We start from the raw sequence: 23,050 nt of genomic DNA, 5'->3' as shown, positions 1-23,050 counted from the left end.
ATAGGACTATACAGTAATAATTTTAATTATATTTCAATCTCTGTGTATGCCTGTTGTTTGTCCCTTGGTAATACATTTTTTAGTAAAACATTCTATAATAAATCTGTTTTATAACACCTATTTGGATGGATTTTTATGTCCTTGCTTTGCCATGTGGCAGTTCATCAGAGTAAAAGTGGCTTCATTTAAAGTTGCATAGTATTTCACAGATTTAGAAAGTGTCCTATTAGACATGCTATGTAATTTTCAACAGATAAACATAGAAAAATATTCGAGTGGTGATGACGAAGTTCATTTTCCATGTTTTGTGCCCTAAGAACTTGTTTGAACAGTGGGGATTTCTCTATGTTTGTAGAGATTAATTTCTCAGCACAGAGGCTTGAGGGCAGTGCTTTCTTGCACAAATCCACTTTTTTTTACAAAACTGAGAAATTCATCCCCTGGAATATTTTAGTTTAGCCTGGGTGCATATGCTAATAAATAGCTGAAATCCTTAAGAACTACAGAAAAGGACTCTGGGGAAATGTTAAACATATTCACTTGAAAATATAAATAACAATTCCAAACAAAGTACAATTGACCTATTCTTCACTCAAGACATGACTTATATATAGCTTATTAGGAAACAAATTATTGCTTTCCCTGCTATTTCATCATCCAGCTGGTTTCACGTTCTCGGTTTCCTAAGCACAGACAGCTCAATAGGCTCTATATGTATTTGGGCCTCTGGCAAATGATATGAGTAATAAAAGGCAAAATATTTTTTAAACTATTTTAATAAATACACTTCTTATTACTGGCTAAAAATGTGTTTATTACAGATTATCCAGAAAATGTTGCTCAGCAAGGAAGAAAATTAAAATCATCTGGAGTCTTATGCCCCCAGCCAGAGGTGAACACCCATACAATTAATGATCTTTTATTAGGTTGACATCAAATTATTTAAACTTTTTCCTCCATTAGAACATCTTTCTTATGTGTATATATGTGTAATAAATATCTATCTGTGAGACATATGCAAGCTTTTTAAAGATATCATAAAGAATTTACAGTGTTGGGGCCGGGCGCGGTGGCTCACGCTTGTAATCCCAGCACTTTGGGAGGCCGAGGCGGGCGGATCACGAGATCAGGAGATCGAGACCATGGTGAAACCCCGTCTCTATTAAAAAATACAAGAAATTAGCCAGGCGTGGTGGCGGGCGCCTGTAGTCCCAGCTACTAGGAGAGGCTAAGGCAGGAGAATGGCGTGAACCCGGGAGTGGGAGCTTGCAGTGAGCCGAGATTGCGCCACTGCACTCCAGCCTGGGCGACAGAGCAAGACTCTGTCTCAAAAAAAAAAAAAAAAAAAGAATTTACAGTGTTGTAATCTGATTTATCACTACATTTAGCTTTTTAAAGAAAATATTTCAAATATTCACTTATAGAAAATAGGTTGAAGTGAATATTAGTTGGTATTTTATTCGAATTTAATGATACTGATAGGGAACTAGATGCTGTTATATTACTGAATGGCAAACACCAGGGTTAATTTTTTTTTACGTTTTATTATGCCCTGTGATTATCAGTTACAGATGTCAATTTGAGTGAATTAAAACTTTTCCTCAAACAATGTGAGGGTTTCATCAACTTCTCAGTGGATATTACCTTACTCTTTGATTAAATGATTCTGTACTCATTCTGAATACATAGCAAGAGTGAGATTTCATACTTAGCAGTAACAGTAAAATGCCCTGTTTTTAGTTATTAGTAAACCTACAAGAAAGCAGTTTTCTGTACTAGGAAATGGCATGACTTGGTCAGATCATTCATAAATACAATTCAAAACAGACTTCACAGAATGGAAAGGATATAGTACATTTTTTCTCAAAATTATGGCTTAAGTGCTCAAACTTTCATGGTCAGAAAATATCAAATCACTTTGTAGATACAAGTTTTATTTGGAAATGCCATTGTATTGCAATACCAGTTAATTCACATTGAGCTAATTTTATACTTCATAGGGTCTGTCCTGCTCACGAGTTTACATTCATTGTGGGGAATTTTCCTCTCTCCACTCCCCCTCCCCTGAATATCCACAAAAAACACACCCATGCCCTGTTTGTAATATACTAAAAAATTATTGTTTATCTGAAATTCAAATTTTACTATGTGTCTAGAGTTTTATCTAGAAATCCTCCACCTAACCCAAAATGAGAGCGTTTAAGAGATGGTTTCTCAAATATGTTAATATTTAAAGGAAAATAAAAAGGAATAGGGGTGGTTGAAGTGAAAAAAATGTTTATGTAAGAAAGAGTTGCATGTTTCTGTAACTGAAATATGTTTTTTTCTGAATGTAACATCTATTGGGAGGCAAGAATTAAGTAGAAAATGGCAAGAGATGAATCAACATCTAGCATACGAAAAGGAATTTTAAGGAAGAATGAGTACAAGGGTAAGTAAGCTTGAAGAGATAGAGAGAAGAGAGAAATAGCGGTAAAGACCTAGGGGTAGAGCCACTATTTCTTAATGGTCATATGGAAAGCATACATTTTGCAAGAAGCATGAGTCAGCCATTTTGTATTCCTAAGAATTTTGGATTCATATTTTTATCCCCTTTGGGCATAAATAAAGGATAATGGAGACTTAACGTTGATGCATAAACATCTCAAAAAGATTTTTCCACTACCTAATTATTTATATCAATGAAATAGGCTCAGCTGACTGAAATGCACATTCAGGTAAAAAACAGTATTTGTATGTTGTATAGGAACTAGATTAAGAAGATGGGCTAGCCTTTTGACAGCCCATTTCAGTGACAGACTGAAATGTGAATTTCTGTAAAAAAAAAAAAAAAAAAAAAAAAAAAAAAAAAAAAAGGAGGGAGTATTTGTACTTGTGCAAGGACTAGGTTAAAGTATGAGTAGGGTTTGAAACAGAATACGAATATTTTATTGGTTTGTGATTTAGAACAAGAGGATATTATCTTTCCATAATATGGTGTGTGTGTGTGTGTGTGTGACTTAAACGATGTTTAAGTCGTGAGCACAGCTGTTTGCAAAGGACAATCCATAATTGTGCAGTTTTCCAAAAGTCCTTAAGGAAAGAGTAACTGACCCAGTGGGTGACTTGTGATCCGAGGATAGGAATATTCTTCTAGTACCTTTCCCTCCTGAAAAGTAGGTGACAATGGCATGCTCAACCCCTGTAAGAGAAGAAAAAAGTTTGCTCTTCACATCTGTAACTTTATAGACAAGTAGAAGTGTGTGTGTGTGTGTGTGTGTGTGTGTGTTTGAAGACATGAAGGTGTGGGACCATAATGCTATCGTTTTTCATAAAATGATTATGGCAATCTAGATTCTTTCATTGAATCTACATTGAATGGAACATGCCATTTTTCAAAGAGCCTTGTAATTTAAAGAGTTGTTTATATACAGAAAGGCATTCCTTGGACCACCATGAGATTTTCCCCTATAAATATCCATACATCATTCTTCTAGCCGGTTCCTATATAAGCTACATTTTGACTTACATAGAAAAACCGAAGTATAAGTGACAATAGGGCATATGCTTACTCAGTTTATATATTTTTTTACATTACATTTTTGGTAATTTTTCCTGATTAGGGAAAGACAAAGTCATTTCATAGCCTAGTCGTTTGCATTTTGTACACTCTTAAGCATCTTAACACTGGAAATGCTCAGACCATAAATGTTGACTTCCTTCTTGTGTCAATGCTTTTTCTAGTAAGCCAGCTTTGCATGGCAAAAGAAAACAAATCTTATACTTGTTAAAACAAATCAGCAGAACTTACTGAGCTCCTGCTTGTGGCAGAACATTCTACATGGTTAAGAAAGTTCTATGAAAGATGAGAAAAGTAAACCAAATTATTAACTCCACAAAACACCCCAATTTCTATCAATTTTATGGACTTGACATTTGTATTGTTGGTAATTATTAAATTAGGCAAAAAACATGAATTTTTAATGGAAATTATAGGAAAAGGCACAATTGATACTAAGTGGAAAGTGGTTGAATTTTTAGGAGTGAATATTGTTCTGACAGTCAAGCCTATTACAAATTCAAAACTTGCTGATAGATAAAATTTGGAAATCAGACAGATGGAGATTAAATACCAGCTTCTTTACTAATAAAATAATATAGAACATGACTTAAACATGAGGCCTATTGGGCTTCAAAATGAACTTTCCTTCCACTCTACCTAAATTTTATTCATTCTCTGAGCAACAAGATAATCTGGACTCCTTAAGGACCCCCGTATTGCAATAAAAGAAAGCGGTGTTTAAGTCATGAGCACAGCTGTTTGCAAAGGACAACCCATAATTGTGCAATTTTCCAAAAGTCCTTAAGGAAAGAGTGACTGACCCAGTGGGTGACTTGTGATCAGAGGATAGGAACATTCTTCTAGTACCTTTCCCTCCTGAAAAGTAGGTGACAATGGCATGTTCAACCCCTCTAAGAGAAGAAAAAAGTTTGCTCTTCACATCTATAACTTTATAGACAACTAGAAAGCTCTATGATTCTCTAAAATGTGTGAGGGTTTACCAGAGTTTCACTATTACCCCATTATATATTTAATCACTGCTTATATACAACTTTCTGCCTCACAGCCAGTAACAGTATTTGTTAATCAGGGGAGAAAATTTTCACTTTGGCACATTGAAATTGTAACTTTAAAACTATTTTACTAATTTGAAGAAAAAAAGAAAATAGAAGAACTCATTTTATTAAAAAAGAATATTCTGGTGCTTGTTGGGGGGCTTTAGGTACCAGAATACTGTTCCCTCTCCATTCTTCCTGTCTTTATTCCTTGACCATTTACTCTAATTCAAACCCAGAAGATTGAATGGTATAGAGATCTCTTCAAAAGTAAGCTGGAAGATGACATTATATCTATTTATGGTCCTTGATTCTGCTCATTTTCTAAGCAGAATAGACTCTACATAGCAGATATTTTAGCAAGAGTATCATTCCCATTTCTGGAGACCTGTATGAAAATACAAGGAATCTAAAGTTTGGTTGGGTTATAAAATTTCAGGTGGCCCAGCCTATGAAATAGGAAACAGAACAGTGTGCAATGTTGGATAAGTTTGTTCTTCTTTAAGATGTTTCCTATTTTCCCAATAGCTGCATAGGGTTTATCCCTCAAAGACATAAAGTTTTTCATAGATTTAAAGAAAAATACAACTAAAATTTCCATGCACTTTTATACCACACAAAATACATTCCTCTAAGCAGCTTTCCGCCAAAAGGAATGCGTTTCGTTCCTTAGTGATAAATTTCTACTCCACTGCCTTCAGCTAACATTAGGGATGCTCTTTCTAAATTGGATACAGGGCTTAGCTATCAGAAACCCCAGATGTACCAAATCCTTGAAAAATGATGAGAACTTGGGAAGAAGTGGCAGGACCTAACTCTTTTTTACTGGTTAATTACTCTGGCTTCTAAATTCCTGAAAATGCCAAACTTCTTACATTCTGCTAATTTAACTTTTCTTCACAATCATTCTCCAGCAATTTGCCATGTTTTTAGATACTTGTGTATGTCTTTGCTTTCTAGGAGTTATTAGTATTGTTTCTAATAATCATATAAAGTTTATTTTATTTTGGCCATTCATATTTTCAGCTTATAAGAGTCATTGAGCACACCAAGAAGAGGATTAAAACATAGCTAAACAACTTATTACCTTCCATATCTGCTGATTGATGCCAAATATTGATGCCAAAGTATTTCTATAACTTTGGTGAAAGTAGGTCTTCATAAGCTGGGCAAAAGTATGTTTGTTTGGAATATGGTGTCCACAAAAATTCTCTATCTGCTTACATTTTTCCAAACATGATTAAGTATAAATAGGTTCAAACTCAAATAAATTATGATATCAATATATAGTGACTTCCTTAGTTTCGCCTTTCTATAATTTCTTCCCTACGTGTACTTCAGACAATGGCCCCTAAAATCAGAATAGGAGGTCATTAATAATTGCTGAACTAAACAGAAAAGCTTTTTGGTTTTTTGGCTAATTATTTTCTTTTTAAATATTTTATGCCTAATGTATGTTTATCTGTTGTCTCTACCTGAAACAAAATTTATAATTTCCATACCTTTTATGACTGTTCATAATTTTGACTATCTTTTCCTCGTCTTGCTGGACTACCTGTTGCATTCGCTTTATCCACCCCCATGTATTACACAAGTCTTGGAAAATTCTTTCTTAACTTTCTTGACACTACACTCTCTTAGATCTGCCCATACCCCTGCACCAATCAAGATCTTGGAAGAGACACATATCCCCTTCCAGTGGGATCATCTGGAAACTTCCTCATTCCCTATTCCCTATCAGTGGCTAGCATCAGCTGGGGCCAATAAGAACAACCACCAACCAAATGTAACAAGTCAAAAAGGATGCCACAGAAACAAATTTTCTGACTTCCTTCTCCTCCCTCCATCTGATCTCCAATGGCTGAAGCCAAAGAGAAACCAGAGAGTCCTGGTTTGGCTAGCCATATAATCTACAGTTAAAATAAGGACTATTTTTATAATAAGAAAGTGTGTCATTCATAATTAAATTTGGACAGCAGGCATAAACTTGTCACCAGACTTTGATTCTGAGGCATGGGGCAGTGTGGAGTTGGGTGGAAAGAAGATCTAAAGGATCAGATAGAAAATATTCAGTTCAAATTCTCCATTTATCTTTTCTTTCCCCATGAGTTTCTTTTAATATATATATTTATAAAACTTTGATATTTCCAAAAATCTATTCCTGACCAACATTTTACCACACTCTATATCTCTCCTAGAATAATTTAGCCATTTCATAGATATTATGATATTTTGCTGTGATCTTCAGACTCATAGACATCTGATTAAATATGATGTTTGATAATCTCACAGGTTTACAAATGCTTCATCACTTCCACGTAAATCCTAGCCTTCTTTTATAAGGTGTAAATCTGTTTTGATTCACAGGGAGAAAGCATTGATGGTGAGGAGAAAAACAGCTGGTATCACACTCTACCCAAGTCCCAAAAGCAGGTTCACATAACTCCTGTCTTCATTATCTGATATCCGGTGAGTCACTGAATTCCTTCATCTAGGCAATCAATCAGTCAATCATCAATTGATTTGATTTTGCCACTTAAATATTTCTAAAATGTGTTTTGTCCTTTCTCTTTCTGTTACCCAAGTGGTTTTTCATGTGTCATTGCTTCCAGAGGCTTTATGGTCAATTGTGTCGTATGCATAGAGGTCAAAGATCATGAATACTGGCAGAGTCTTGGTTTTGATGTTATGGAGGCCTCTGCAGATCTATGAAAGACTAGTCCAGTGCCTTGAGCCTTATTAACAAATGGCTGGTGAAGACTTTAACAGAAGTGACAGGATTCTAAGGTGATAAAAGCAGAGAAAGTTCAGCTTGATGCAGTAGAACATTAGAAGGGAGTTTTATCTTTGTATATGCTGTTTCCTTTTTTTTATTTTTTAGAATATATGAAACTTATAAATAGTTGGATTTATGATAAGTAGTCATAGTTGAGAAAGCATTGATGGTGAGGAGGAAAATAGCATTGATACCGATAGTGAAGGGGGATTGTGGAGTATGGAATTAAGAAGTGCACCTGAGAAATTTAAAGTTTAGTCTACATTTTTTCTGAGATGAAAATACATGGAAAACACAAAATTTTCAAGGTGGAGAAGAAGAAAATGAAATTCATTAATGATAATTTGCACATTTAGATATTATTCCATGATGCAGATTTTAAATGTAATTTATTTACATAGTCCTTGATATTGCATGTTTGGACATATACTGTATTTGTATGCTTTTATTCCTTTTTTTTGTTATTATGAAAAATGCAGTAATAAATATAATTACACATAAAGCCTCACAGAAATAAATTCAGCTCCAAGAGATAGAGTAATAGAATGCAACTGACAGGCAAAAAAGTGTGTGTGCAGTTTTAATTTTAATATTTATTTTTAAATGCTTTGCAAAAGTTTGAAACTATTCACATTTTCATCAATAGAGAGACTAGAAGTCAAACAGAATATATGTGTTACAGATGTGACATAGTTTTACTCCAGATATGTAGCCACATATGCCCGCACAATTTATAAAAATTAACTATCCTTTCCTATGAATTAAAATATTACCTGTTTTATATGTTACATTCTCATATACACTTAGACCTATTTCTGAATTATCTGTGTTGTGCACTGATCTAGCCACCTGAGCTTGTTACTACAATACTAATTTGATTATGATGGCATTAGAATACGTTACTAATGGAATAATTACTGAGATGATTCCTATTGTATCACTTTATTTTCCATTATTTCTTCACTATTCTAAAATAGTTTATATTATTCTCCTTATAAAAAGAGAATATTAGTTAGAATTTTAAAATCATGCATTGATTCTGAAAGAATAGGTACTTTTAAACATACATCTTCTTGATCAGTATTATGGTACATATTTCTATTGTTCAGATTTCCTATTATGTTCTTTTGTGAGGTTTTATAGCTTCTCTATTTAGAAGGTAAAAACATTTTACGTATGATTAAGTGAATTACAGTTTTAGCCTTTTTCTTTTCTTTTCTATTTTCTTTTCTTTTCTTTTCTTTTTGTTATTTATTTTTTTGAGACAGGGTCTCATTCCTGTTGCCCAGGCTGCGGTGCAGTGGTGCAATTTCAGCTCACTGCAGCCTTGACTTTCTGGGTTCAGCTCAGCCTTCCAAGGTGCTGGGACTACAGGCATGTACCATCATGCCTGGCTAATTTTTTTGTTTTTTGTGTTTTTTAGTAGAAAATGTGTTTTGCCATGTTTCCCAGGCTGGTGTCTAACACCTGGGCTCAAGAAAACTGCCCTCCTCCCAAATTGCTAGCATTACAGGTGTGAGACACCATGTATGGCCTATCCTTCTTTTAAAAAGCATATTTCCTTATTTTTTTTCTTAAATTCTTGATACTATAGAAATAAACGTATCAATATGTTCAGTTATCTTTTTAGATATGCTTCTTAATGCTAATAATGCTTAAAAGCTATGCTTATTTTAATAATTGTAGATGAAATACAAAAAATACACATTTTAACTGAAAGCCTTTCCACTAAGGTCTGGATCATAGCAAGGTTGCCCATTTTTATTCTCTGGGGCATTGATCTGATATTCAATGTAGTACTGTGAAGTCCTATGTTGAATAACAATGAAGGAAATAAAAGGCATCCAAATGGAAAATGAAAAATAAAATTATCTTTGTTTGCAGATGATATGATACTATATTTGGAAAAACCTGAAGTCACCACCAAAATACTATTAGAACTGATTAACAAATTCAGTAAAGTTGCAGGATACAAAACAGCATACAAAAATCAGGAGTATTTTTATGTGCCCAAAGTAAACAATCTGAAAAATAAATCAGAAGAGTAATCCATTTACAATAGCTACAAATAAAATGAAATACCTAGGAATTAACTTAACCAAAGAAGTCAAAAATCTCTCTAATAAAAACCATAAAACACTGTTGAAGGAAATTGAAGAGTACACCAAAAAAGGGAAAGATACTCCACGTTCATGGATTAGAAGAGTCAATATTGTTAAAACATCCACATTACCCAAAATAATCTACAGATTCAATGTAATCTCTGTCAAAATACCAATGACAACTTTCAGAGAAATAGAAAAAACAAACCTAAAATTTATGTGAAACCAAAAAAGACCAAGAATGGCTAAAGCTATTCTAAGTGAAAAAACAAAACAAAACAGAATAAATTGCATTACCTGACTTCAAATCACACTGAAGTTATAGTAACCCAAACAACACGGTACTGGCATAGAAACAGACAGACCAATGGAATGGAATAGAGAAACCAAAAACAAATCCACACCTGTACAGTGAACTCATTTTCAAGAAAGGTGCCAAGAACACACACTGGGGAAGAGAGTCTCTTCAATAAATGGTGCTGGGAAAACTGATAATCCATAAACGGAAAAATGAAACTAGACTATCACCATATACCAAAATCAAATCAAAATGGATTAAAAGCTTATATCTAAGACTTCAAACTATGAAACTACCACAAGCAATCACTGAGGAAACTCTCCAGGCATTGGTCTGGGCAAAAACTTTATTGAGTACTACTCCACAAGCACAGGGCACCAAAGCAAACACGGACAAATGTGATCACCTCAAGTTAAAAACCTTCTGCTTAGCAAAGGAAACAATCAGCAAAGTAAAGAGACAACCTGTAGAATGGTAGAAAATGTTTGTAAACTACCCCTCTGGCAATTTAGTAACCAGTATACATAAGGAGCTCAAGCAACTTTATAAGAAAAAAAATCAAATAATCTGATTAAAAAGTGGATAATAAAGTTAAACAGACATTTCTGAAAAGAAGTTATATAAATGGTAAATAGGTATATAAAAGGTGCTCAACATTATTGATCATCAGAGAAATGCAAATCAAAACTACAATGAAATATCATCTCACCCTAGTTAACATGGCTTTTATCCAAAAGACAGGCAATAGCAAATACCAGTGAAGATGTAAAAAGGGAACTCTTGTACACTTGTGGTGGGAATATAAATTAGTGCAATCATTCTGAAGAACAGTTTTGAGGTTCCACAAAAAAACTAAAAATAGAGATACCATATAATCCAGAGGTACCTGGATTATACATTCAAAAGAAAGGAAATCAGTATATGGAAGATACATCTTCACCCCTATGTTTGTTGCAGCACTGTTTATAATAGCCAAGATTTGGAAACTGTGTTAGTCCATTTTCACACTGCTGATAAGGACATATCAGAGATTGGGTAATTTATAAAGAAAAACAGGTTTAGTGGACTCACAGTTCTATCTGGTGGGGGAAGCCTTACAATTATGGCAGAGATGAAAGGCACTACTTGGCAAGAGAGAGAAAGAGCCAAGCAAAAGAGGTTTCCTTTTATAAAACCATCAGATTTTATGAGACTTACTCACTACCACAAGAACAGTATTGGGAAAACCACCCCCATGATTCAATTATCTGCCCCCGGCCCCCTCCTACAACACATGGGAATTATGGGAGCTACAAATCAAGATGAAATTTGGGTGAAGACACAGGCAAACCATATCATTCCACCCCCAGCCCCTCCCAAATCTCATGTGCTCACATTTCAATACACAATCATGCCTTCCCAACAGTCTCCCAAACTCTTAACTCATTTCAGCATTAACTCAAAAGTCCACAGCCCAAAGTCTCATCTGAGATAAGGCAAGTCCCTTCTGCCTACAAGCCTGTAAAATCAAAAGCAAGTTATTTACTTCCTAGATAAAATGGGGGTGCAGGCATTGGGTAAATAACCCGTTCCAAAAGGAAAAAATTGACCAAAATGACAGGGCTACAGGCCCCATGCAATTCCAAAATCCAGTAGGGTAGTCAAATTTTAAAGCTCCAAAATGATCTCCTTTGACTCCATGTCTCACAAACAGGTCACACTGATGCAAGAGGTGGGTTCTCATGATCTTGGGCAGCTCCACCCCTGTGGTTTTGCAGGGTACAACCTCCCTCCCAGCTGCTCTCAAGAGCTGAGGTTGAGTGTCTGCAGCTTTTCCAGGGGTACCTTGCAAGCTGTTCGTGGATCTATGATTCTGGGGTCTGGAGGATGGTGGCCCTCTTCTCACAGCTGCACTAGGCAGTGCCACAGTAGGGACTCTGTGTTAGGGGCTTCCCCTCCATATTTCCCTTCCACACTGCCCTAGCAGAAGTTCTCCATGAGGGCTCTGCCCCTGCAACAAATTTCTGCCTGGACATCCAGACATTTCCATACATCCTCTGAAATCTAGGTAGAGGTTCCCAAACCTCAGTTCTTGACTTCTGTGCCCCCACAGACTAAATGCCATGTGGAAGCTGCCAAGACTTGGGGGTTGCACCCTCTAATGCCCTGACTGGAGCTGTACCTTGGCCCCTTTTAGCTATGGCTAGAGCATCTGGGATGCAGGGCACCAAGTCCCTAGGCTGCACACAGCAGTGGGTTCCTGTGCCCAGCCCAGAGAACCATTTTTTCCTTTTAGGCCTCTGGGCATCTGATGGGAGGGGCTTCTGCAAAGGTCTCTGACATGCCCTGGAGACATTTTTCTCATTGTCTTTGGAATTAACATTTGGCTCCTGCTTACTTGTGCAAATTTTTACAGTTGGCTTGAATTTCTCCTCAGAAAATGGGATTTTCTTTTCTATCCCATCACCAGGCTGCAAATTTTCTAAACTTTTATGCCCTGTTTCCTTTTTAAAACTGAATGCTTTTAACAGCATCCAAGTCACCTCTTGAATGCTTTGCTGCTTAGAAATTTCTTCCACCAGATGCCCTAAATCATCTCCCTCGAGTTCAAAGTTCCACGAATCTCTAGTACAGGGGCAAAATGTAACTTGTCTATTTGCTAAAACATAGCAAGAGTCACCTTTACTCCAGTTCCCAACAAGTTTCTCATCTTCATCTGAGACCACCTGAGCTTGAATTTCATTTTCTATATAATTATCAGCATATTGGTCAAAACCATTCAACAAGTCTCTAGTAAGTTTTAAACTTTCCCACATTTTCTTGTCTTCTTCTGAGCCCTCCAAACTTACTATATTAGTCCATTTTTTATCTTGCTGATAAAGACAAACCCAAGACTGGGTAATTTGTAAAGAAAAAGAGGTTTAATGGACTCACAGTTCCATGTGTTGGGGGAGGCCTCACAATCATGGCAGAAGGTGAAAGGCTCTTCCTATATGGCAGTGGGAGGAAAGAGGGAGAGCCAAGAAAGGGGTTTCTGCTTATAAAAACCATCAGATCTTGTGAGACTTATTCACTACCTTGAGAACAGTATGGAGGAACTGCCCCCATGATTCAATTATCTCCCCTTGGGTCCCTCCCACAACGTGGGAATTATGGGAGCTATAATTCAGGGTGAAATTTGGGTGGGAACCGAGCCAAACCTTATCAGAAACAGATAAATAGATAAAGAAAATATTATACACAATGGAATACTATTTGGTTATAAAAAGAATGGGATCCTGTCATTTGCAACAACATGAATGGAACTGCAGGTCATTATGTTATGTTAAATAAGCCAGACACGGAAATACAAACACTGCATGTGCTCACTTATTTGTGGAATCTAAAAGTCAAAACAGTTGAACTCATGGAGACAGAGAGTAGGATGGTTATCAGAGGCTTGGAAGTGTGGGGACAGGTAGAGGGGAGATGGGGATGGTTAATGGGTACACACAAAAAATAGAATAAGCGTTAGTTTTGGACTGCACAACAGAGTGACTATAGTAAATAATTTAATCGTACATATTAAAATAACTGAGAGTATAATTGGAATGTTGGTAACACAAAGGATAAATGCTTGAGCGGCAGATACCTCATTTTTCACGATGTGCTTATTACACATTGCATACCTGTATCCAAACATCTCACATACCCCATAAATATATACACCTACTATGTACTCTCAAAAATTAGAAATTAAAAAACAAAGCGTGTACATTTTAAAAAGTATGAGTGTATAGATCCAAATTAACACACAGCATTTGATGCAACATTAAACTTTTAGAGATACCTTGTAATTATTCGGTTTTTGTTTTAGTTAATTATTTAGTATCGTGTCTTAATTGTCTCAACTTCAAGACTGTCATAATAAATATAAAACTAAATTATTTTTCTAATTTATTTTTTGTATTCAAACATAGCTAATATGTTTTAAATGTATACCAGTTTTCAAAGAAATTGCATAATTTTTTTAACCTTTTAAAAATCAAAGCATTTGGCAAATAAAACAAGATCTCATTTTTCTAAATAATAGAACAAAGTTTAAGGAAGTTAAAATATTTGTTCTTGCTCATTCAATTAATTAATGTTTGAACTTGGTTTATAGTACATCTCTAAGTATAAATGCAGTGAACTTCCTATGACATCCTATACTTCCAAGTTTTTATCTTTATGAATACATTTTGTCTCCTCCCAACACGTATTGCCTGGAAGCAGAAAATGAATTTTACTCTGTCATCCATGTTTAATAAAGTTATGATTTATTTCAGAAACCAAATAATTTATAAAATTTGAAAATAAAACTTACAAGGATTTTTTAACATATCGATCTGTCATTAATATGAACCATTTTTGGTAGGATTCTGCCCATATATTTTTATTTCAATGATTTTTCTTTTTAAAGACCTATTTTATAACAAAAAAAGTTGCTATTGCTAGAAAAAAATCATAGCGTTTATCTTGATCTAAATGATAAAAAAAATCTTGAAAAAACCATTTTCATTTAAAATAGCCCCAGGTGTTTCTTAACTCAATGAAGACATTTTAAAGGACAGACTTATAAATGAGCACTAAGATCTGTTCGTTTTTAGCCATTCTTCTATTTGAAATCCTATTTTGTATATTATTTTCCCTGGAGTTGTATTTGAAAGAATATAAAATACGGACGGTATATAATGGACATACTAATGATAAGCATTGGATTGAGCATCTAGGACTTTCAAAAGAAAGTGCAGCATCATGAAAAGTACATGAATTGTGGAGAGGGATAAATTGAGTTTTTAAACATGGACTTGACAATTTAGATTTGGCCATGCTAGATCTATAACTTTCTAAGCCACCATGCCTACGTTAAGCGTAAGTTCAGCTACGTACTACAAATATATCATCAAAACAATAAAATGGGTTAAACAAAATGAAGGATTGTTTTTCTTAAAATGTATAGAGGCGTGCATTTCAGGCACTGTGGCTGGGTTCCAGTGGGGAAGAAGGGCTGGTAAAAGGATAAGTTCAAGACAAGGATAAACATTATTTCTTTGAAAAGACAGGCCGGGCGCGGTGGCTCACACTTGTAATCCCAGCACTTTGGGAGGCCGAGGCGGGCAGATCACAAGGTCAGGAGATCGAGACCACAGTGAAACCCCGTCTCTACTAAAATATACAAAAAAATTAGGCAGGCGTGGTGGCGGGCGCCTGTAGTCCCAGCTACTCGGGAGGCTGAGGCAGGAGAATGGCATGAACCCGGGAGGCGGAGCTTGCAGTGAGCCGAGATCGCGCCACTGCACTCCAGCCTGGGCGACAGAGCGCGACTTCATCTCAAAAAAAAAAAAAAAAGAAAGAAAGGAAAAGACAAAATCCCCAAATTTATCTACCCATATCTGACAGGTAAGAACCTACAGGTAAGAACCTTCTTGTCAGGGGCCACCACACACTGTAAGAGAGGCTGAGATTCCACGTCTTCCGGTTGGCACTTTGCTGCTCCATCCAAATGAGGTTGCTCTAAGGAGGAGGAGAAGAATGACTGTTAGGTAAGCACCATTCAGAGTCTGCCTTATCCATAATCTTCTACTGTCAGTTAGGGATACAAATTTCCGACTCATTAAAAGCATATGAGAATTGTTTAAGCAAAAAGTCTTAATTCCCTATGTATACAAAAACATTTTAAACTTGTAAATATTTACCCATTAATAGGATATTTACATCTCAGATATTTGCAAGGGGCAAAAGCTAGTTGCAATAAAAGCTTAAAAACTTATATCACTAAATTGAATTGGTTTGGAATTTTAGGATTTACTTATTCATCTCAAAATTATTTATTGTCGATATCTGCTAGGCCCTGAAGACATAGCATTGACCAAAATAGAAAATAATCCTTGCACTTACCGATCGTATATTCTAGAAAGTTATTCTCACACTATTTAGCAAATAATCATTTTTTCTCAAAATATTGTACAATTCAACATAAATTCCTAAGTGTACCTGGTTAAGTATCTGGATGCTATTCAATCATATGAATCTTAGACAACTTTCCTTAGATCCACAGACATATCTTATGTTTTAAATAGTGAGAAAAATTATTCCAAAATTACCTTGTTGTTATAGATAACAATGATAGATAATTAGCCTTCTGTGCTATCGATATGTATGTTTGTACCCATTAACCAATCTTGCTTCTTCCACTTCCCCACCCTTTCTACACACTTCTGACTATCATTCTAATCTCTACCTCCATAAGATAGACTTCTTTAGCTCCCACATATGAGCCAGAATGTGTGATATCTCTGAGCCTGGCTTATTTTACTTTATACATAATGACCTCCAGTTCTATCCATGTTACTGCAAATGACAGGATTCCATTCTTTTTTATAGCTAAATACTATTCAACCATATACATGCACAGAGAAAGAGAGCGCGTTCTATAAATGTTATATATACTATGTTTTATGTTATACTATGAAGTTATAACTTTTTTTATTTATTTGTTCATTGATGGATACTGAGGTTGTTTCCTATCTTTATTATTGTGAGTAGTGCTCCATAAAACATTGCGGTGCAGGTATTACTCTGATATACTGATTTATTTTCCTTTGGATAAATACATAGTATTGAAATTGCTAGATTATATTGTAATTCTATTTTCAGTTTTTGAGAACTCTCCACACTGTATTTCATAATGGCTATACTAATTTACATTCCACCAATAGTCTATAAGAGTTCCCTGTTCTCTGCATCCTTGCCAGCATTTGCTATATTTTGTGTTTTTGATAGTAGCCGTTCTAACTGGGATGAGGCGATAGCTTATTGTAGTTTTGATCTGCATTTTCTAGATCATTAATAATGTTGAACATATTTTCATGTACCTGTTGGCTATTTATACTGGTCTTTTTTTGAGAAATGTTCTTTTTTCACTTTTTAATGGGATTCTATTATTATTTTGCAGTTCAATTGTTTGGGTTCCTGATATATTCTGGATATTAGTCCCTTCTTGGATGATAGTTTGCAAATATTTTCTCCCATTGAACAGGTTGTCTCTTCACTCTGCTGGCTGTTTCCTTTGCTATGCAGAGCTTTTTAATTTAATAGTCCCATTTATCTATTTTTGCTTTTGTTGCCTGAGCTTATGAGGTCTTTGTCATAAATTCTCTTTGCCTAGATCAATGTCCAAGTGAGTATTGCCTAGGGTTTCTTCTAGTATTTTTATAGTTTCAGGTCTTATAGTGAAGTATTTAATTCATTTTGAGTTAACTTTTTATACAGCAAGAGATAGGAATATAGTTCCATTTTTTTTTTGCATAATAGATATTCAGGTTTCCTAGAACCATTTATTGAAGAGGGTGTCCTTTCACCAATGTATATTTTTGGGCTCTTTATCAAAAAATCAGTTGGCTGTAAATATTTGGATTTATTTCTGGGTTTTGTATTCTGTATCATTGGTCTTGTTTGTTTTTATGTTAGTACCTTGATGTTTTGGTTATTACAGCTTTGGAGTATATTTTGAAGTCAAGTACTGTGATGCCTCCAGTTTGGTTCTTTTGTTCAGATTGCTTTGGTTATTTTGGTCTTTCGTAGTGTCATACAAATTTTAGAATTTTTGTTTCTATTTCTGCAAAGAATGCCATTGTTACTTTGATCAAGATTGCATTGAATCTGTAGATCACTTTGGGTAGTATAGACATTTAAGCAATATTAATGCTTCCATTCCATGAGCAGAAGATTTTTGCTATTTGTCTGTATCCTCTTCAATTTCTTTCATCAGTGTTTTGTAGTTTTCCTTGCAGAGGTCTTTTGACTTCTTGGTTAAATTTATTTCTAGATATTTTTTTCTAGCTTTTATAAAAGGATTGCCTTTTAAATTTCTTTTTCAGCTAATTTGTTATTGGTGTGTGGAAATGTTAGTGATTTTTATATATTGAATTTGTATCCTGCAACTTTACTGAATTCATTTATTAGTTGTAAATGTTTTTGTTTTTTTTTTGGTGGAGTCTTCGTGTTTTGTTTGTTTTTAAATATATAAGATCATCTTATCTGCAAAGAGATACATTTTGACTTCTTTTTTCCAGTTTGAATTCCTTTTATTTCTTCCCCTTGCCTGCCTGTTCTGGCCAGAATTTCTAGTACTATGTTGAATAACAGTGGTGAAAGTGGGCATTCTTATCTTTTTCCAGTTCTTAGGGGAAAAGATTTCAGCTTTTCCCCACCCAACATGATGTTAGCTATGGGTCAGCAATATATTTTCTTTACTATGTTGAGCTATGTTCCTTCTATGCCTAATGTCTTGAGAGTTTTTATCATAAAGGGATTCAGAATTTTATCAGGTGATTTTTATGTATTTATTGAGGTGATATTACACTTTTTGCCCTTCATTCTGTTCATGTGTATTACATTTATCCATTTACATATGTGGAACCATACTTGTGTCCCTTTGATAAATCCCACTAGATCATGGTGTATTTTGCTATGTTGTTTGATTTGTTTTACTAGTATTTTGTTGAGGAATTTTGCATCTATGTTATTCAGGAGTATTGGCCTGTGGTTTTCTATTTTTGTTATGCCTTTCCTGGATTTGGTATCAGGGCGATGCTGGCCTCATAGAGGGCTCATCTTAAATTTTTTTGAATAGTTTCAGAGAAATTCATTTTAGTTCTTCTTTATAAATTTGATAAAATTCAGCAGTTAAGCCATCAGGTTCTGGGCTTTTCTTTGATGGGAGACTTTTTATTACTGCTTCAATTTTGTTACTTCTTATTGATCTGTTCAAGTTTTTAATTTCTTTATGCAATCCTGGTAGGTTATGTGTATCTAGGAATTTATCCATTTTCTTTAGATTTTCCAATTTGTTAGCGTATAGTGCTTCATAACAGTTTTTAATGATATTTTTTATTTTTGTGATACCAGTTTAATGTCTCCTTTTTAATTTTTACTTTTACTTTTTTATGTCTTTTCTCTCTTTTTCTTGGTTAGTCAAGCTATCAGTTTATTGATGTTGTTTATCTTTTTTCAAAAAAACACTTTTTGTTTCATGGATACTTTGTAAATTTTTAGTCTCTATCTTATTCAGTTCTGCTCTGATTTTTATGATTTATTTTCTTCTACTAATTTTGAGTTTGGGTTGAGTGCAGTGGCTGTCACCTATTACCACAGTGCTTTGGGAGGCCAAAATGGGAGGATCACTTGAGGGCCAGCCTGGACAACAGAGGGAGACCCAGTCTCTAAAAAATAACTAAATTAAATAAAAATTTAAATTTCAAAAATTAATAATTTTGAGTTTGATTATTTACTTTTTTTGTTTGTTTTGCTAGCTTCTTGAGGTGGCAAATAATCAGGTTGTTTATTTGAAATATTTCTACTGTTTGTGAGGTAGGTATTTGTAACTACAAACTTCCATCTTACCACTGCCTTTGCTCTACCCCCTAGGTTTTAGTATTTGTGTTTCTATTTTCACTTGTTTCAAAAAATGTTTTAATTTATTTTTAACTTCTTTATTGAACCAGTGGTCACTCAGGAGCATGTTGCTTAATTTCCATGTATTTGTACAGTTTCCAAAGTTCTACTTGGTATTGATCTCTAATTTTACTCTATTATGATCTGGGAAGATGTTTGATATGATTTTAATTTATTTAAATTTATGAAGATTCGTTTTTCGGCCCCTAGACAGCATGCTTGGGTGCTAATGGAGATGACAATGGGCAGGGCAGAACTGTTTTCAGGCCCCCCGGTGGTATTCATGTGCACTGCTGCAGGAGGGTGAGGGTGGGGCAGGCCAGTCCTCCAGTCTCCTGATTGTGTGAGCTGGCACTGGCAGCAGCAGGACAGTGTACTTGAATTTTCACGCCCCCAGACAGCATGCAAGGGTGCCAATGGTGGTAGGTTGAGTGTTGTCCTCAGGCTCCCAAACGGCATGCACGGTGCTAGTGTCACTAGGCAGGATTGGAATATTCTTTTTTTTTTTCAATTTTTTATTTTTTATTTTTTTTTATTATACTTTAAGTTTTAGGGTACATGTGCACAATGTGCAGGTTAGTTACATATGTATACATGTGCCATGTTGGTGTGCTGCACCCATTAACTCATCATTTAACATTAGGTATATCTCCTAATGCTATCCCTCCTCCCTCCCTCCACCCCACAACAGTCCCCAGAGTGTGATGTTCCCCTTCCTGTGTCCATGTGTTCTCATTGTTCAATTCCCACCTATGAGTGAGAGCATGTGGTGTTTGGTTTTTTGTCCTTGCAACAGTTTGCATGGATAAAGCTGGAAACCATCATTCTCAGCAAACTATCGCAAGGATTGGAATTTTTTTTTTTTTTTTTTTTTTTTAAGTATTGGAATATTCTTAAACCCCAGATGGTTTCTGGGCAGGTTGGCCTCTGGGCCCCCTGAAGGCACATGCAGATGAGCGGTGGTCCTGCTGCTTGGAGTGGGAGGTTAGTGTCTATGACAGTGGCCCTGGGCAGGGTCTCTCAGACTCTGGGCATCACATGCTTTGGCTTCCTTTGTCTTGTTCCACGGGCAGACTCCCTGGTGTGATGCATGCACTTTCCCCAGGCTGTAGGACACTGCAAAGTCTAGAGTCCTGGGGACCTGGCAACAGTGACGGGTTCAGTCTGTGTCCTGATACTGCAGACCTCTGAGTGGATTTAGGGAGATGTCAGCAGGGGTCTCAAGGGAAGGGGAAAAACAGTGGCTATTGGGTCCCAGGGAAGGATATAGTCTGGTAGCTGATGGGCTCTCAAAATGGTATCCTCCTGTAGCTGCTTGAGTCTTGCGTGGGGTGGCAAGGAGGTTGATATGATCCAGCATGAACTCCCACTTTGGAACAATACCATCATATGGACTCCATACAGCTTCCTATACTGGTCTCAGGGCCTGCAAGGGCTAAGGGGCTTCTCCGCTTGCAGATAGCAGACGTTCGTGGTGGAAATGAGTACTGCAGGTGATCCCTCATTTACCTTTTTCCTACACTGGGAAGTTTCTCCCTCTTGAGGCTCCCAGCCAATCCTGACCAGTGAACTTCTTTGCTTCTCTCTTCTGTGTGTATCTCAGAGCTTTCCTGTGATTTCTCTGCTGAATTCTACTGTTCTCTCTCAGACACTCTATTCAACATGTGATTATTTATTTGCTGTTTTGGTCCTTCTTTGTGGAGAAGGCAAGTGTCAGGTCCCTCTAGTCAGCCATCTTCAAGGCCCAAAGTCATCCCTTTGATATTAATACAAATCTTAAGTCAAATGACATGCATCTAAAACAAAGATTCTGAACCTCAGCACAACTGACATTTTGGCCACTTCTATGTTGTAAAAGCTGCCACTTGAAATTTAGGATGTTCAGCAGCATCTATGATCTCTGTTCACTAGTTGCCAATAGTAGTGTCTTCCTTGTTTTATCACAACCCAAACTCTCTCCAGACATTGCCAAATGCCTCTTAAGAAATCTTCCTGGGAGAAAATCATTGTCTTTGAGAACCACTGATCTAGAAAGTAGAGCTTTGTCATACTAAACAAGGAACTTAGAGTAAAAAATATGCTACAACTCTGTTAAATAAGAGGTTACTTACATAATTTATGCTATTATTTTCAGGTTACTGAAAGTGAAAGCCAGCATGTCTTATTTCCTAGCACTACTTTAAAAAATATTTTAAAGGCTTAAAGGAATTATTGATTTTAAACCTTGCTGTCCTTAATTTACATCTTTGAGGGTTGTGGCTATTTATGAAGTGATATACTAAATAAAAAATAATGTTCTGAAAATTTGAGGCAAGGTTGTGTTTCAGGGTAAAAATTAATGACTAGCATTGTTAATTATTTCATACTTTAAATTAAGATATCTATTGAAAGAAATAATAAATTATGTACAATTTCACAAAACATAAATCAAGAGACCTAAACAAAAATGGTACCTATTTTAATAAGCTATTGGGTTGTTGTTCAATAAATTAGTTTTTCTATCTGAATGTGTAATTTTTCTCTGCTTCAACTTTTCTGTCCAGAACCCTCCAAAGAGCCATATCCTTACCCTTTTTCTGTTACTTGTCATTCTTCCCTATGGGATGAGGTATGACTTCCCTGATTACTAGGGAGCAAATTACAGTCTGAGCAAATCAGCCCCTTCTTTCTTCACTCTTCTGGTGGTCTTCCTACCAGCAAGCGTAGACTTTGTTCCCCACACTGCCAAATCTACACAGAACTCCAGTAGAGTTGTGATTATCTAGCTGTGCTAGATTAGCTGGATATGTACCTAGTTCAGAGGTGAGGTATTTGTAATTCCACATTTCTATCCAGAAAAAAAGTCAAAATTTTTACTTCCACCTGGCCGTAACCTGTGGTTGTTTTCTAATAGGAGTTACTGAGAACAGACTGCTCTTCATTGAGTTTCAAGAATTTTCATCCAAATAGGAGCTACGTGATGGGAAACACTCTATGCATTTTTCTTAATTTAAGGAGAGGAAATAGGATTGCATATGGCAAATAAATTAAAATAACATTTTCTGTCACTATGTCTTTGGAGGAGTTGAAATAACATTTTTCAAATAAGAATATGGTAATATATGCTGCCATATTAAAGTGGATTTTTGCTTTAAATCAAGGAATTTGTACATCAGCAATTATGAACCACACTGGCTTTTTTAACTATACATTTTTCATATAAATAAATTACTGTTTGCTAGAAAAAAATGGAAAATACATATTTATAATTCCATTGTTTTGGCTAATATATTCAATACAAGTCTGTATCTCTTCATATTATAAAGTCATTTTATGCAGTTTGCATTTAACTTTATTGTTTTTCAACATTTCCTTTCTGATAATAAGCCTGATAATTTTCATGGATAGATTAATAATAATCATATTGATAATAATAAAAGCAACTATAGAATCCTTACAATGTGCCCGTCACAATTCCGTTTACTAGGCATCTATTTGTTCATTTAATATTTGCACCAGCCTTGTAAAGTAAGTATTATTGTTATACTCACAAGAAAACAGTGGCACTAAGAAAAATTGCATAATTTAAACCCAGAATTATAAGGAAATGTGTCTCTAATACCAAATGGAAGTATGCATTGTCAACACAAGATGGCAATGTGTTTAACTGTCTGCTGCCCACTCAGTAAAAATATGAACATTTCTATATGCACTTAAAGAAAAGCATCACTGCACTGAGCAGGAGACACGGTAGTCCTCCCATTCGGAGGGGCAAGTTACTTGATGCAGGATATCTTACTGAGTACATATTCAGAGTGGATTTCTACCCTTAATGAGCTAAAA

This window comes from Nomascus leucogenys, chromosome 25, assembly GCF_006542625.1.
Source record: "Nomascus leucogenys isolate Asia chromosome 25, Asia_NLE_v1, whole genome shotgun sequence".
Lineage (NCBI taxonomy): Eukaryota > Metazoa > Chordata > Mammalia > Primates > Hylobatidae > Nomascus > Nomascus leucogenys.
This window is presented reverse-complemented; position numbering follows the sequence as displayed.